General features: G+C 37.8%; 1 pseudogene; it reads left to right on the top strand.

Moving 5' to 3' along the window:
* The first annotated feature begins 13,503 nt into the window (after positions 1-13,503).
* Positions 13,504-13,656, top strand: LOC146162924 (U1 spliceosomal RNA; annotated as a pseudogene).
* The last annotated feature ends 429 nt before the right edge of the window (positions 13,657-14,085 follow it).

Below are 14,085 nucleotides of genomic sequence, written 5' to 3' on the forward strand. Positions count from 1 at the left end.
TCACGCTTATGCGACATCGTTAGTTTTGTAACAGCGCCCATTAATAAATTAAGATAAAAATTTTGGAATTTATTAATTATTCATAACCAATGAAAGATACACACATGTATGTGTTCAACAACTGTGATCTAACCATTCCTGAGTCTTTTGGACCAACGATTACGGCTTACGTATCATTAGTACACCGAAAGCCATCGCAGTGTGGTATTTATAACAACTTTCAACTTGATTTTTTTTTAGTTTCAATTGCTAAACACCAAGAATGGCGAATAAAATAGAGACCAACATTTAAACATTATTCCGTTGATGCGTAGATACAAACTTATAGTCCATAAAAGGTTTGATCAAAACCCTTGGGTTTCGACGCAGCTGTTTCAGGGGTTTGGCGAGAACGTCCTCTGAAACGTAAATGCTGTTATTTCAAGCTAAATTCGAATCTTTTATGTGTCAAGGTGGCATGTAACGATATACATTGGAAGTTTGGCCAATTTAACCTATATAAATGCTTATAATTTGATTATGCCCATTGTCCAGTTTCAGCTGCTGTGGGGAGGAAACGAATACTGAGCGAAATTTTGGGGTTCGACGAACGCTTGCAGAATAACATGTGGGTTCGGCAGGTTACCAAAGGTTAAGGACCACTGCTTTAGGTGTTTACAGCGCCACAATATTTGCGCAGATAAATATCTTCTTGCGCTTACGTATTAAAATATCTACTACAATTCACCAATTTGTTCAAAGTTTAAAAAGCACAAAAACAATATTAAGCTAAGTGAATTAAATGCGCCTTTTTCGTAATTCGGTAAAATTTACACGAATTTTAGACGTTCACCAAATATTTATCAACTTAAAATATTCATTCTCACAAAAATAACATTTGCTTAGTGTGGTGATTCTCAGAGTGGGAGCATACAGGCCGAAAATACCCTGAGTTGCATTATTATTTGCTAAAATTGTCGCGAAACAACATTATGATGGGTGGGATTCGAACCCGGGACCCGGAGTTAATTAGCTGGTGAGGTACAGTACAAATTTCACAGAAGGAGCAGTCGCAAAACAATTCTGCTTGAAACAATAGGCTGAATGTTTCGCAGGAACACGAACTTTCGCCCGGAAATTAAATTTAAACTCTGGTAATTTTTACGCAATGTTTAAATAAAAATCGTCGAAATTTTTGCTTAAATATACAAAGATCTACTTTTTGTGGTTAAAATCCTCTACCAAAGTATAATTACGCCCCACTTATCTGCAATGATTGTTTGGCTTCAACCAAACACGAGCCACAAGCCGAAATATTTTCAACAACAATTTGCAGAATCTTAACACACTTTATCGCCACCTAGCGAATAAACCTCCTCTAAAATTTGATCGCTTGAAAAGTTATGACTTAACATTTTAGGTAATTCAACTTACAGTTGTTGTTACGTAATTCAACGGAAATTAGGCACCTTATGACGTCATTAATACGTCACCGAGGTTAAAATGGAATAAAACCGAACATTTTATAACTTTTCGTTTTCTTAAAGTTGCTCTTTTCACATTAGAAGTGGCGTATTGCACAAAATCTATTAATAGTTCACTTATTAAGTTAAGGCGGCGTTTTTCTCGCTGGAAAATTTGTAAACAAGTAAAAAAAAATACATTCAACTTCTTTAAACGGTTGAAAAACTCGTGTTTATGTTTCAAAAAAGTTTTTATTTAATTTTACACTTTAAAAAAAAATATTTACAGTTGATACGCGTTAATTAGAATGCTCTCAATTTCCATTTTATTGCGAGACTAAATGTTTAATGAAGTGTGCCGAGGAAATCACTAGTTTAGGAATTTTATAAAAAACAATAAAGGAAATGATATCTGACCATAAAACACCTGGGAAAGTCCCCAAATGCGGCCACAACAATTTACTTGGCGGAATATTTTCTACCAGATGAACCGGCGTTGCCCAGCTCAAATATAAAGTATTTATAAGTTTACGCTAACTGATAAAAACGATAATGTACGAAGTCTATCTGGATTTTGTCTGGTTAAACAAAATGAAACAGTCTATCAACTGTGGCTCTTTGTAACTATTGCACATTACGTTGTAACATGTTAAACTGCTGGCCTCATGTTATCTACCATAATTGTGAAAAAAGTGTATATTCCCAAAAGGTACTGTAGGAGAGCGTAAGACCCTTGTCAGAGGCATAAATAATGAAAATTCTTATTCAGATTTCATAACAAATTTACCTGTGCCTAAACGTTTGCACAACGTGTCACTAAATGAAAATTTCAAATCATGTGACGTGTTTTTATGTTCTACGCGTAAATCAAAAGGCGTTAGGCGTAAACTGCAAAAAGCAAAGGCGCTGGCCGTCCCTATTCTGTTTTGACGTTAAGTGTGTCTGAAATCGGTTAACCTAATGCTTCCCCACAATCAGAGTAACACCCCACAGCCTGTGTGAAAGCGGCAATAATGCAATGGCGGGTTTAATTATGTGACTTATCTGCGTGGCTCTAAAGATCTAATTCTTGGTCACCGTGAATTCCCATTAATTTTTTCATTTGGTTAAAACAATCTAAAGATAAAAAATTAACGTATATCCTAAAAAGCAGTTTTGTGTCTGAAATAGGTCACTAAAGGAAAGTCGCGAACGCGCTGTGGCCGTATAATTACTAATTCGCGTTCTACCAGCACTGTATAAGCTTGCTGAAGCCGAATGTTATATCCGATGATTTAATAAAATATTTGGGTATGTAACATTAAACCAAATTACAACGTTGTATGTTTTTAAAATGGAGCCACACACAACCTTGGCTAAACACGTCTCGCATATTTTACGTAACGGAAGCCCGTGACATATATCGATCAAAAATCACTAACAAACTGAAAACCTTAAGTCGTAGCAGGATTTTATCAAATTGCGCGAAATTTAAGCAAATACCCGATAGGTAGCATACTGCATCCAACGTAAGATAATCCCGTTTGAAAAGTAAATTTGCTTAGTGTTTAAACCGCTGCAATAAACGCGATATTTTACTAACTCAGTCCAAATGTTGCGTAGTTTATACTCGGTTAGGGTTGCTGTAAGTTGTCTGTGTAAGTGTCTAAATACCTCATAAAAGAATGTTAAGGAAAGCGCTGCAATTAGCGCAATATTTTGCGAACTTAGGCTCCATTTACGTGTTTAAACAAATTGCAAAAAAGCTGTTAATCATGAAAGTAAACTTTGCCGCATGAAATTTTATTTTTACCAAGGCAATGCACTTGACTTGCTTTTTGCGACAAAGAAAAAGACAAAATCGATTTGAATGTTTGCCCCGGTATGACTATGTTTCTAATGGCACGATTGGAGTCAATTAGGTGTTTTAAACTCGGAAATAACCTAGTTTGTATTAAAAAATGTAATGACTTTTTGTTTTTGCCTTCTCTGATTTTCTTTCTCTTGAAAAGTTATGACTTAACATTTTAGGTAATTCAACTTACAGTTGTTGTTACGTAATTCAACGGAAATTAGGCACCTTATGACGTCATTAATACGTCACCGAGGTTAAAATGGACTAAAACCGAACATTTTATAACTTTTCGTTTTCTTAAAGTTGCTCTTTTCACATTAGAAGTGGCGTATTGCACAAAATCTATTAATAGAATAATTCAAAAACTAAAGTTCACTTATTAAGTTAAGGCGGCGTTTTTCTCGCTGGAAAATTTGTAAACAAATAAAAAAAATTACATTTAACTTCTTTAAACGGTTGAAAAACCCGTAATAACCTAGTTTGTATTAAAAAATAATGACTTTTTGTTTTTGCCTTCTCTGATTTTCTTTCTCATACTTTTGTTAAATGTGAGAAGATGGAAAACAAACACCTCATTGTTAAAACACCAACCAGCTATAGCATTACCGCGATAATAATTTTCTGTTTAACCGTCACCTTGTTACAAGCCTCGTTGTTACAAATTGCTCTTCACACGTGCGAGCTTAGTCCCCTACAACTTTGCGGTGAGTAATAATGACCTGTGTTGTTAGATAATAGATTAAAATAAACTTTTAAACCATAGGACAGCTTTTTAATCGCAAAGTTCTAACGATGGTTGCTCCTAACTTATGTACGCTCAGTAAAGTTCAAAATAATCATGTCTATGGTGGAACATTTAAGGAGCTTGCTTGGAGTGGCTCGCTTCTAAAATATGTTTTTTAAGCAAAGCAAAAATGCCATTCATTTAAAATGCTGTTTCATTGATTTTGAACAAAGCTGCGGAGTCGGTTAAAAGTAACCCAAGTCCCACAAAAAAATAATAATCAAGTAGACTCCGGCCAAAAAAAAATGCGACTCCGGCTCCAACTCTACAGTCTGTATATTTCATCCATTCACGTAACTAAATACGATGGATGTACAGCAATCTACTTATAGGGGTGCCATATAATTAATTCACCCGATGAAGCGAGACGTTTCTGTGTTGCTTCAAGTTCGTGTTCCGTGAAAAAGTGAAGACAGTTACACGATGCAGTACAGAGGAAGAGAACGAGATGAAAAAGGCAATATATCCGGTTCGGTGCAGTAATACTGTGTGCGTCGATAAACATAAAGTGCCGCTAAAATATCCACCATATGCTATGCCACAATACATGGTTGGGAAATATCCACCTATGCTATTCCACCTTTGCAATTGGCAGTTTGCGGCCTTACCAGTTTTGAACTCGAGCAATGCGCACGTCGGGCTCGGTGCTCGGATAATTTTGCGCAGCCCTGGTTTTGATGAATATAATTCCCTGGTAGTTCAGTTTGTTCTAAATTGATTATAATATGGCCTTTTTTCATTTTTCAAACTACTAACATATGTTTTGTTAATTAAGGAATGTTATGTCAATGCGGTTTTATGTGTTATTTAGGCTGTTTAGATCCAATTTCTGTTTTAGATATATACCGACAAGGTTAGCTCTCATGCCGTAGATCTTACTGAGTATTCGCTTTCAATATGTCGTTGGCCTTGATACAAATGGAAGTAGGCTATAATTTTGTTGCATTATAGGTCTTGTTGCAGGCCACCCTCTTAATCTTTACTATCTTATAGAAGTAGCCAGCAGTTTTTAACACATATAAGCTACTAGACGAAATACCCGGCGTTTCCCAGGTTAAATAGAATATTTATCAGTTATTTCAACTGGCTAAAAATGAATTACACCTACAATAACCATCATAATGTACGACTTCTACCTGAAATTTGGTTAAACAAAATGAAACAATCCAACATACTGTGGCTCTTTATCACTATTGCACATTACGTTGTAACATGTTGAACTGCTGGCCTCATGTTATAGTCCATGATTATGGAAAATAAATGAGGTAAACAGAATATACCCAAAAGGTAATGTTACGGATAGCGTAAGAACTTCGTGAGGCATAAATAATGCAAACATATTTTTTGTAATGTCATAACAAATTTGCTTGTGCCTAAACGTTTCTACTGCGTGTCACTAAATACAAATTTCAAATTATGTAATGTGTTTCAAACCATGGCATATCGGGTGTCTAAAGTCGGTTAACCTAATGCTTCCCCACAATCAGAGTAACACCCCACAGCCTGTGTGAAAGCGGCATTAATGGAATGGCGTGTTTAATTAAGTGACTTATTTTCGTGGCTCTAAAAATCTAATTCTTTGTCTCCGTGGAATCCCATTAATTTTTGCATTTGGTTAAAACAAAGTAAAATAAAACCTAACGTACAAACTAAAAAGCAGTTTTGTGTTTTGTGTTTGAAATAGGCAACTAAAGGAAAGGCGCGAACGCGCTCTCACCATTTAATTACTAATAACGTATTACCAGCATTGTATAACCTTCTTCCTGAAGCCGCATGTTAGAGCCGATGATTTAAAAAGTATATTTAACTTCAAACCAATTGCAACGTTGTGTTTTTTAAATGGAGCCACTAAACAGACAACCTTAAATACGTCTCGCATATTTTACGTAACGGAAACTCGTGACTTATATCCATCGAAAATCACTAACAAACGTGAAACCTTATGTCGTAGAAGCAATAATTCAAATTGCGCGAAATTCAAGGAAATACGTAATCCCAGTAGGTGGAATTCTGCATCCAACGTAAAAAAAATCCCGTTTGAAAAGTAAATTTGCTTAGTGTTTAAACCGCTGCAACAAACGCGATATCTTGCGAACTTAGTCCAAATGTTGCGTAGTTTATACTCGGTTAGGTTTGCTGTAAGTTGTCTGTGTAAGTGTCTAAATACCTCATAAAAGAATGTTAAGAAAACGCTGCAATGCACGCAATATTATGCGAACTTAGGCTCCATTTACGTGTTAAACAAACTACAAAAAGCTAGAAAACATAAAGGCAATGTACTTGACTTGATTTTCGCGGTCCGCAGGTTATTGCTCTATATATGTTTGGAAACGTTTTACCCTTATACGTCAAGACGTTTTGCGAGAAGTTGCACGCGCGCCCTTTGTATTTAACATGCAACCAAACTGCAATGCTGTGTGATGTTTTTGAAATGGCACGAGTAAATAATCGACTTAGCGCACAACATTTGGCTAAGCATGCAATACATCTTTTAAGTAACGAAACCTTGTAACATTTGTCAATTGAGAATAACTTTCAGACGTAAAACTTTAGGTTGTAGCAATGTAGCAGCAATTGTTTAGATCTGCTTAATAGCGTGATATACGTAATCCCGGTGCTAAACTGTGTCAAACGTGGGAAAAATCCTCATTGAAAATACAAATGCCTACTGTTCTGCTGCAATAAAAAACTCTGCCAAGTATTGCGTGGTTAAACACGTTTGTTGTTGGATGTCCGTGTAGGTTTCCTGATGTTTATTCTTTTATTTAAGTATGTTTGAAAAAAATTTAAAAATGATAAACCTTTGTACAAAACGCCAAATTAAGTTGCGTCCAACGTCAGACAAACCCTTAACCCGTTAAAAATATAAATTGCTTACTGTTCAAACTGCGAAGACAAACGCCATATTGTGCCAACTCTGCCTCAATTTGGCATTGTTCAACTTACGTCTTTACTTGGAACGTTGCACACGTTTGTTAACATGAGTTATAACATGTGATGTGCTTTTTACGTAATTCCGGTACCATACTTCTTCCAACGTAAGTAAAATCTTGCTTACAACTGGGTTACTATTAAAACCGCTGTAAGGATTAAATACCCAACGGCGAAGCACGTCAAACATCAAGTTGAAAACATTAAAATTTATTTTTCACGCGCGCGTCCGTGGAGAAGCGAGCAAACCGCGGGCAGTCGCCGGTCCTTTTGTTAGTCGATGACGACGTTGGTCTGCCAGCTACCGACCGGGCGAACATGTTGCCACATCTCACAAATCTCCTATATTATATATATAAAGATAACCATCCTTGAAATAAGTTTGCCATATTACATTCATCTCTTGTATGTCTTACCTGTCTTAAGTCCCTAAAGTTGTGCTTCCTTACGACAGCAAATTGGAGAACTTTTAATAACATTCGGTGAACGAAACGTGACGCCCTGACAACTGTGCGTTGATTTTTTTGCCCATTTTTTTTGAAACAGCAGCCCAGGTAATTTTGACGATACAAACCGAGGTGAATAATAAACGAAAAATGCCAATAATTTTACCATAAAATTCTTTACGGATTTTAAGAAATAGATAATCTGCTGTTTGGTCGCCAAATTAACGGATCTTGTTTGTAGTAAAGTAAAGCTTAACACAACAATGTCTTGTAAAACAGTATGAATTTGGAGTTCATAGTACATTTTTTTAACCAATTTTAGAATCGACAAAGTTATTTAATGATTACATTTGTTAAGGCACGGCTCTGTTTTAAATACTGGCAAAACACTTCCCGGTAAATAACAAGCATCGATATGCGTCTATAGACAGGAAGCTTTGATTGAAACGTAATTACGTAATTAGGAGTCCCTACTATGCTGGCGTTATGTCTCTGTGTTGAATACAAATGCGCACAATGTTTACATTTTGATTTATCACTACAATGATGGCTGTTGATCAACCTCGCTGTGATAAAATAGCAGTAAACAATGGCTTAAACCAGCGGTAGGCAACCTACGGCCAAACAAAGCAATTCACGCGGCTCGCCATCTTATAAACTGGTTCGAGGCTTTTCCTCGTATTTAACTACAAAGGAGCGAAATTGTTTTGCGTTTTTTTAGAAAAATCGTAGTTATATTCCGTTTCCATTGCAAAACACTCTAGTTTTATCCCCGATTAACAATCGTTGCGGTTGTATATTACGATGAGTAAAGTCTACTCTATACACAGTAAAGATTTAACCCCCGCAGAGACATTTTTAGGTTTGGTTTTGGCCCGCAACTAAAAAAGGTTGCCAACCCCTGGCTTACAGTTCAGTAGTTTTTTCCTATTCCTTGCACAAGGCATGCCAGACATTGAATGAAAATGGTCTTCGTTGAGAATTGTAATGCTTTCACCTTATATTTTTCTATGAGCCTGTGTGAAAAAAATCACAAGATTTTAAAATGTTATATGGTTATATTGTTAAATGCACACATCACACATATTGAATATAAAGGCTGCTACTTAATACAATTCAAACGACAATATTTACAACAAGCTCACTGATAAGCAGAAACATAAAGCGATGGTGAATATATATGCCATCAATTAGCATTGAAGATTTTCCAGTATTTAAATCTGTATGAGTGGTAATTCAGTCAGCTTTTGTGTGTTAATATACTCTCTTAATTCAAATGGTATTCAAGTGACCCATAATTAGTATATTATTTCTATTTCTGGAGTTAAAGTTGACTTTCTGCTATAACATTCCCTTCTTTATTTCTGCTTAAGGCAAATCTTACGTTTTTTAAGTTTCTTCAATCGAACAGTGCATCTGTCTATCAATGTGGAGTAAAGCAAGGGGTTCAATGCACTGTTAATGGGCAGCAAAATACCAGCACTAATAAGATAAACATCATTGGGGAGTGGAACACCAGAAACAACCAAGTAAGCAAGCACACACATTGGGATCCAGCAACAGAAGTCAGTAATAAGCAAGCGAGAAATACGTTTTTGCATTTCGCTATTGGGTTGCTTGTTTCTAGATTTAGCCATTTTGTTACTTCGTATATAAATAAGTATGTAAGCCACAAGCATGAAAATGAACAGCAGGAAGTTGAGTGTGATAAGAAACATAGAATATTGCCAAGAAGCGTCATTTGTAGAGGCGAACAGTCTGGGCATGCAAACACTAGTTTCACCATAATAACCAAATACTCCTTTTATCGGTTGGTTTGGGAAGGTTTTGCTTATTAGCTGAGTGACGTCATGCCAATGAAATGTTATGATATGTGGTTTTAATTTATCGGCTAAATCAACCATCTTCTGTTTAGGGACTTTATCAGTTTTGAAATATCTACTTGAAAACCAAACATGAGAAACAAAATATCCTGAACTGTAATCAAATAAAGGGAGAAGTGAAAATAAAATTGCAAACAGCCAAACACATGCACATGAAATGTAAATCCCCTTTAACTCCATTGTTTGGGTGATAAATGGTTTGTAAACTGTTGCAAGTCTAAACGCTGTCATGACAGCCATAGTACCCGAAGAGGCCATGGTAGCTACAACACACAACACCCCAAGAATGGAACAAGAATAACTAGTACGCCAAAGAGCGTCAAACGAGCAATAATCCCCTGAAAACTGTAAACCCTTTATGCTTATTGCAATTAGATAAATGCCCATGAGAAAATCAGCAGGTGCCAAACTTAGCAAAAATATGTAGGTGCTTTTTGTGAAATTACCTGCGTTATTGTTATTTACAATGTCCCTTATAGTAATAACGACAACCGCTAAATTCCCGATGCCAGCCGCCAACCCCATTAACCAGAAGAAGACTGTGTAAACAGGGTTGGCGATCATTTCCTTTTGATTTGAGAAAGTGGTACTTCGCTTACTTATGGGCGGGCATTCGTCACTTCCGTCCGAACATTGAGGGATTCCATCTTCAACCAAGTTGATGGCGACCGACAGGGGCTTTCCATTGCGACAGTAAAACCTCGTTTCGCTGCATCGCGACGTATTCTCGTCCGATCCGTCGTCGCAGTCTATTGTTCCGTCACAAAGGTTGTTGACATCGATGCTGGTGAACTTTCCACTGGCGCAATCGTGACGCTTGGGGCACAATCCACGTTCGTCGCATGGTGACCATGTCAACTTTACCCCTTTACATACTTCTCCAAACCTGGCTCTCCTACTAATGCACATATCATCGCAGAACTTAGGTCGGGGCTCACAACCTTCGCATTCGTCTTCCATGTTCCAACATTCAGGCCTGCCATCGCATTTCGTGGCACGTGCGGGGAATGATTTGTATTCAGGTCGGCAATACATGCGGTCTACTTCACCATCATCCTGAGCTAGTCCGCAATATTTCGTGCTGGATTCTCCTACACAGCTGACTTCTGTGTTGCAAAGTACTTTGTCCATATCCACGCAGTCTGTTGCACTTTGGCAATGCATTTTGTTGAGTGGGCAAGTGTGTCTAGCGTCGCCCAAGATATCATGGCAAACTGTTTGGTCGTCGCACAAACATTCATCAGAAAGATCATAGCAGTCTGGAACCCCGTCACAAACTTGCTGTTGAGAAACAACCAGTCGTTTGTCCAAACACAAGAAGCAAACAAATTGTCCATCAACGAAGCAAATATCTGACTTGTCAGCGCATTGAGCTTCATCGTCGTAGATGTTTATCTGCGGTAAAACGCAAATTCCTGTTCTGCTTGTTCCGGAACATTTAAATCCCAGCCCGGTTTGGATTTCATCGTCATTGCAATCAATGTGGTTGTCGCAATATTGATGGGTTGGAATGAGATTACCGTTACTGCATCGCGAAACATTTGTGTGCGTTCCCTTCTCACAAACCCACTGTCCATCACAAACCCTGTCTCTCCGCCCTTCACACGGCCCCATAAGATGGCGGCAAGTCGTGTTTCTGTGGATGGCTTCGAACTTGCTTTTGCTTGTCTCGTTAAAACAATGAGTTACCTCATTCCACTTATTATAGCCAACCTCCACAAGCCGATCATCGCAAGGCTCCTTTCGTCCGACGCACTCGATCCTACCGTCAGCCACTTGTTGCCGGCAAGCTTTGCAAAACCACTCGTCGCTACCGTCCGAACAATCGAGAAGACCATTACATATCAACCACTCGCGAACACACTGAAGCCCATCGTTGCAATGCACTGCGTAACTTCCACAACTGCTACAGTTCGTCTCATCACTCCTATCGTCACATTCTATATACCCATTGCACCACCAACTTGCGGGAGCACACTGCCTCCCATCATCGCACATCTTCGCTCCTGGTTTGCAAGTGGTGCAGTTCGTCTCATCGCTCCAATCGTCACAACCCTTTATCCAATTGCACCACTGACTTGCGTGAAGACACCTGCTCCCATCATCGCACATCTTCGCTCCTGGTTTGCAAGTTGTGCAGTTCCTCTCATCATCACCAGACCTACAATCCCTCCGCCCATCGCAAACTTCAGTTTGGTTGACACACCTCCCATCTGGATTCCAATATGATCTGCGACATTCCAACTGATCTTGGTCGCATCTTGCTTTAGCTCCAACGCACAAGGCGAGCAGCGCACAAACAAAAGTAAACATTCCCAACTGCATTTTACCAACTTACAGTGTGCAATATCTTGTTAAACTACGAATGTGCAAATATAGCGGTTTAATCGGGGTATAATATTAACTATAATATCAACAACAATATGACAATACTATCTCTTTGTTTTGTGTCGGGTAGTTTTTCGCATCAACATATTCCAAATTGTTGGAGAAATGAAAAGTAAATATTCAGCTTCCAAAGTCTTTCGAAAAAAAGCAAACATTTTGCGGGAAAAGCTTAATGGATAACCGTCTCTTATCTCATTTCCAAACAAGTTTAAAAATCAATTTATTAATAAATAATGGAACTCGAACTTTAGCTAAACAGAAATAAAAATACAACCTTAACCTGGAACGTTTTCACAAATCACTAATTGTCGTTTTGTAAATATTCATTCCTGACTGCAATTCTAAATGTGGTAAATTACGAACATAGTCGCATTATGAAAAGAGAAGACAGATAACAATTTTATGAAGTACATAGCGGCCAATATACAGGTTTAATTAGTAAATATGCTTAGATTATTTTTGTTATACATTCACTTTATGTTTATCAGCCCATCCTTGCGTAATTTCTTAAGTATAAAAATATAAGCAATAAGCCAAGAGAGAGTAAAATATTACTGCACAATTTTACGAAGTTTATTTTTACCTTATCTTTTTACATTTAAAAATATTATGACATCCATACATAATCTCCAAAGAAACTCATCTAACAATGTACATTATAAATTTAGGAGCAATATCTTATTTCTTGCTTTGTTTGCAAGATGTCAACAACAAACACCTCAGCCCACTAAAGACGCCGTTCAAATTATGGAAGAATGTTGTTCATTGTGACGTCACAAGGAAGTACACCTGTTGTTCCTTTCGCGTTGCGCGCAAGCAAAACGTTTTTTAATTAATTAAAGGAAATGCTGCAAGTCATTGACGTCATGGATTAACTCGGTCTTTAGGTTTATGGAAAGTAGAAGGGAGTTTGTCATAAATATATAAATATAAAAGATAAAATGGATATATATATTTTCTCTTATTTCAAAACCTAACACGTGATTATTTTTCTGCGCCCTCCAGTGCCTTTTGATCGAGTGAAAAGTCCTGAGCCATTCCGGCAGCACATTGCTTGCAGCTTATTGTTGGCCAATTTTAACCGTTACACTTTTACATTTCCTAAAATATACTTTTACTCAATGAAACACATGACGCTGCCCGGGTTAAGAACATTTACCAGTTAAGGGGGTAACCGAGTTGGCTGCAGCAAACACAATAAGTGGTTTACAAAATACCACCAACTCATGTATGCCATCCATCAAGCAACGAACATGCTTTCCCCTACACTTCACTTGTAGCTTGGGGCACGGGGGGATTAGGCTAGACATTAAAAAGCTGAACAGTGAAACAGAATATTACATGTTGGACCATTAGGTGTAAAGGAATAGATCTGGTGGTTTAATATCATTGGCGCGTTTAAATGCATTACTTACAAACAGGACACCATTCCATTAGAACTCGGGCGGTGTAAATAGAAATATGTTTAGTCTACACGAAGTAGGCCAGAAAGAATAAGCTGTTGGAACACACAACCTTAATAAATGTGTCGGATCAATGTTACAATGTAGCATTTAACTGCAATATTACGCGATATTGCCTAATTGACGTCACTATACACGTGACCGGAGTCGGACTCGGGACTCGACGGAGTCAGTTTATTTTGCTGGAGTCGGGTTAAAACTACACGAGTCCCGAGTCCGACGTGCGCATGCGCAGTACCAATTTTTTAAACTGATGTACCCACAAACTGGAAATTGCAATAGTGAAATATTATATGGTGAAATTTTTTCCAACCATTACTGTGAGTGAATGAATTCTACGCCACCTTTAACCGTGATCGCGAAGGCTGTTGGCCCAAGGCAAGGCCATTGCACTTCGGCTTGGTTGACCCTTGCGATTACCCCAAATGCGGGTAACTCGGCCGTATAATTTCTGTTAGCGGGGTGTGCGTTCGCGCAAAACCCCATAAAAAAAAAATTGACTATCCACCGTATTTAGTTCCGTAAATTGGCGGAATACAGACTGGGGAGTCGGAGCCTGACTAAGTTTTATTTTTTTGACCGGATTCGGAATCGGGTTATTTTTACCCGACTCCGCAGCCCTGAACTCTTTCAGCATGCAAAGCGCCAGGAAAAATTAATATAAGCGGTTCAGCAAAAAAAGAAAAAAATCGGCACACTTGATATAAAACAATAATATTCTTTCTTAGTGTTTAGCCTCAATACACAGCAAGGAGGTCGGTAAATAATAGAAATAATATACTAGTGGTAAACACTAAAATGTTATCAGTTCTAATGGAGTGTTCATTTAAGCCTCGTATTTCGCCTGTCTATTTGTGAAATGAATATACGTTATTTTGTAAAATTACAAAGTTTCGCGAAACAGAGTTTGAGAA

Source organism: Ascidiella aspersa, chromosome 3, assembly GCF_963924565.1.
Source record: "Ascidiella aspersa chromosome 3, kaAscAspe10.2, whole genome shotgun sequence".
NCBI classification, from domain to species: Eukaryota; Metazoa; Chordata; class Ascidiacea; order Phlebobranchia; family Ascidiidae; genus Ascidiella; species Ascidiella aspersa.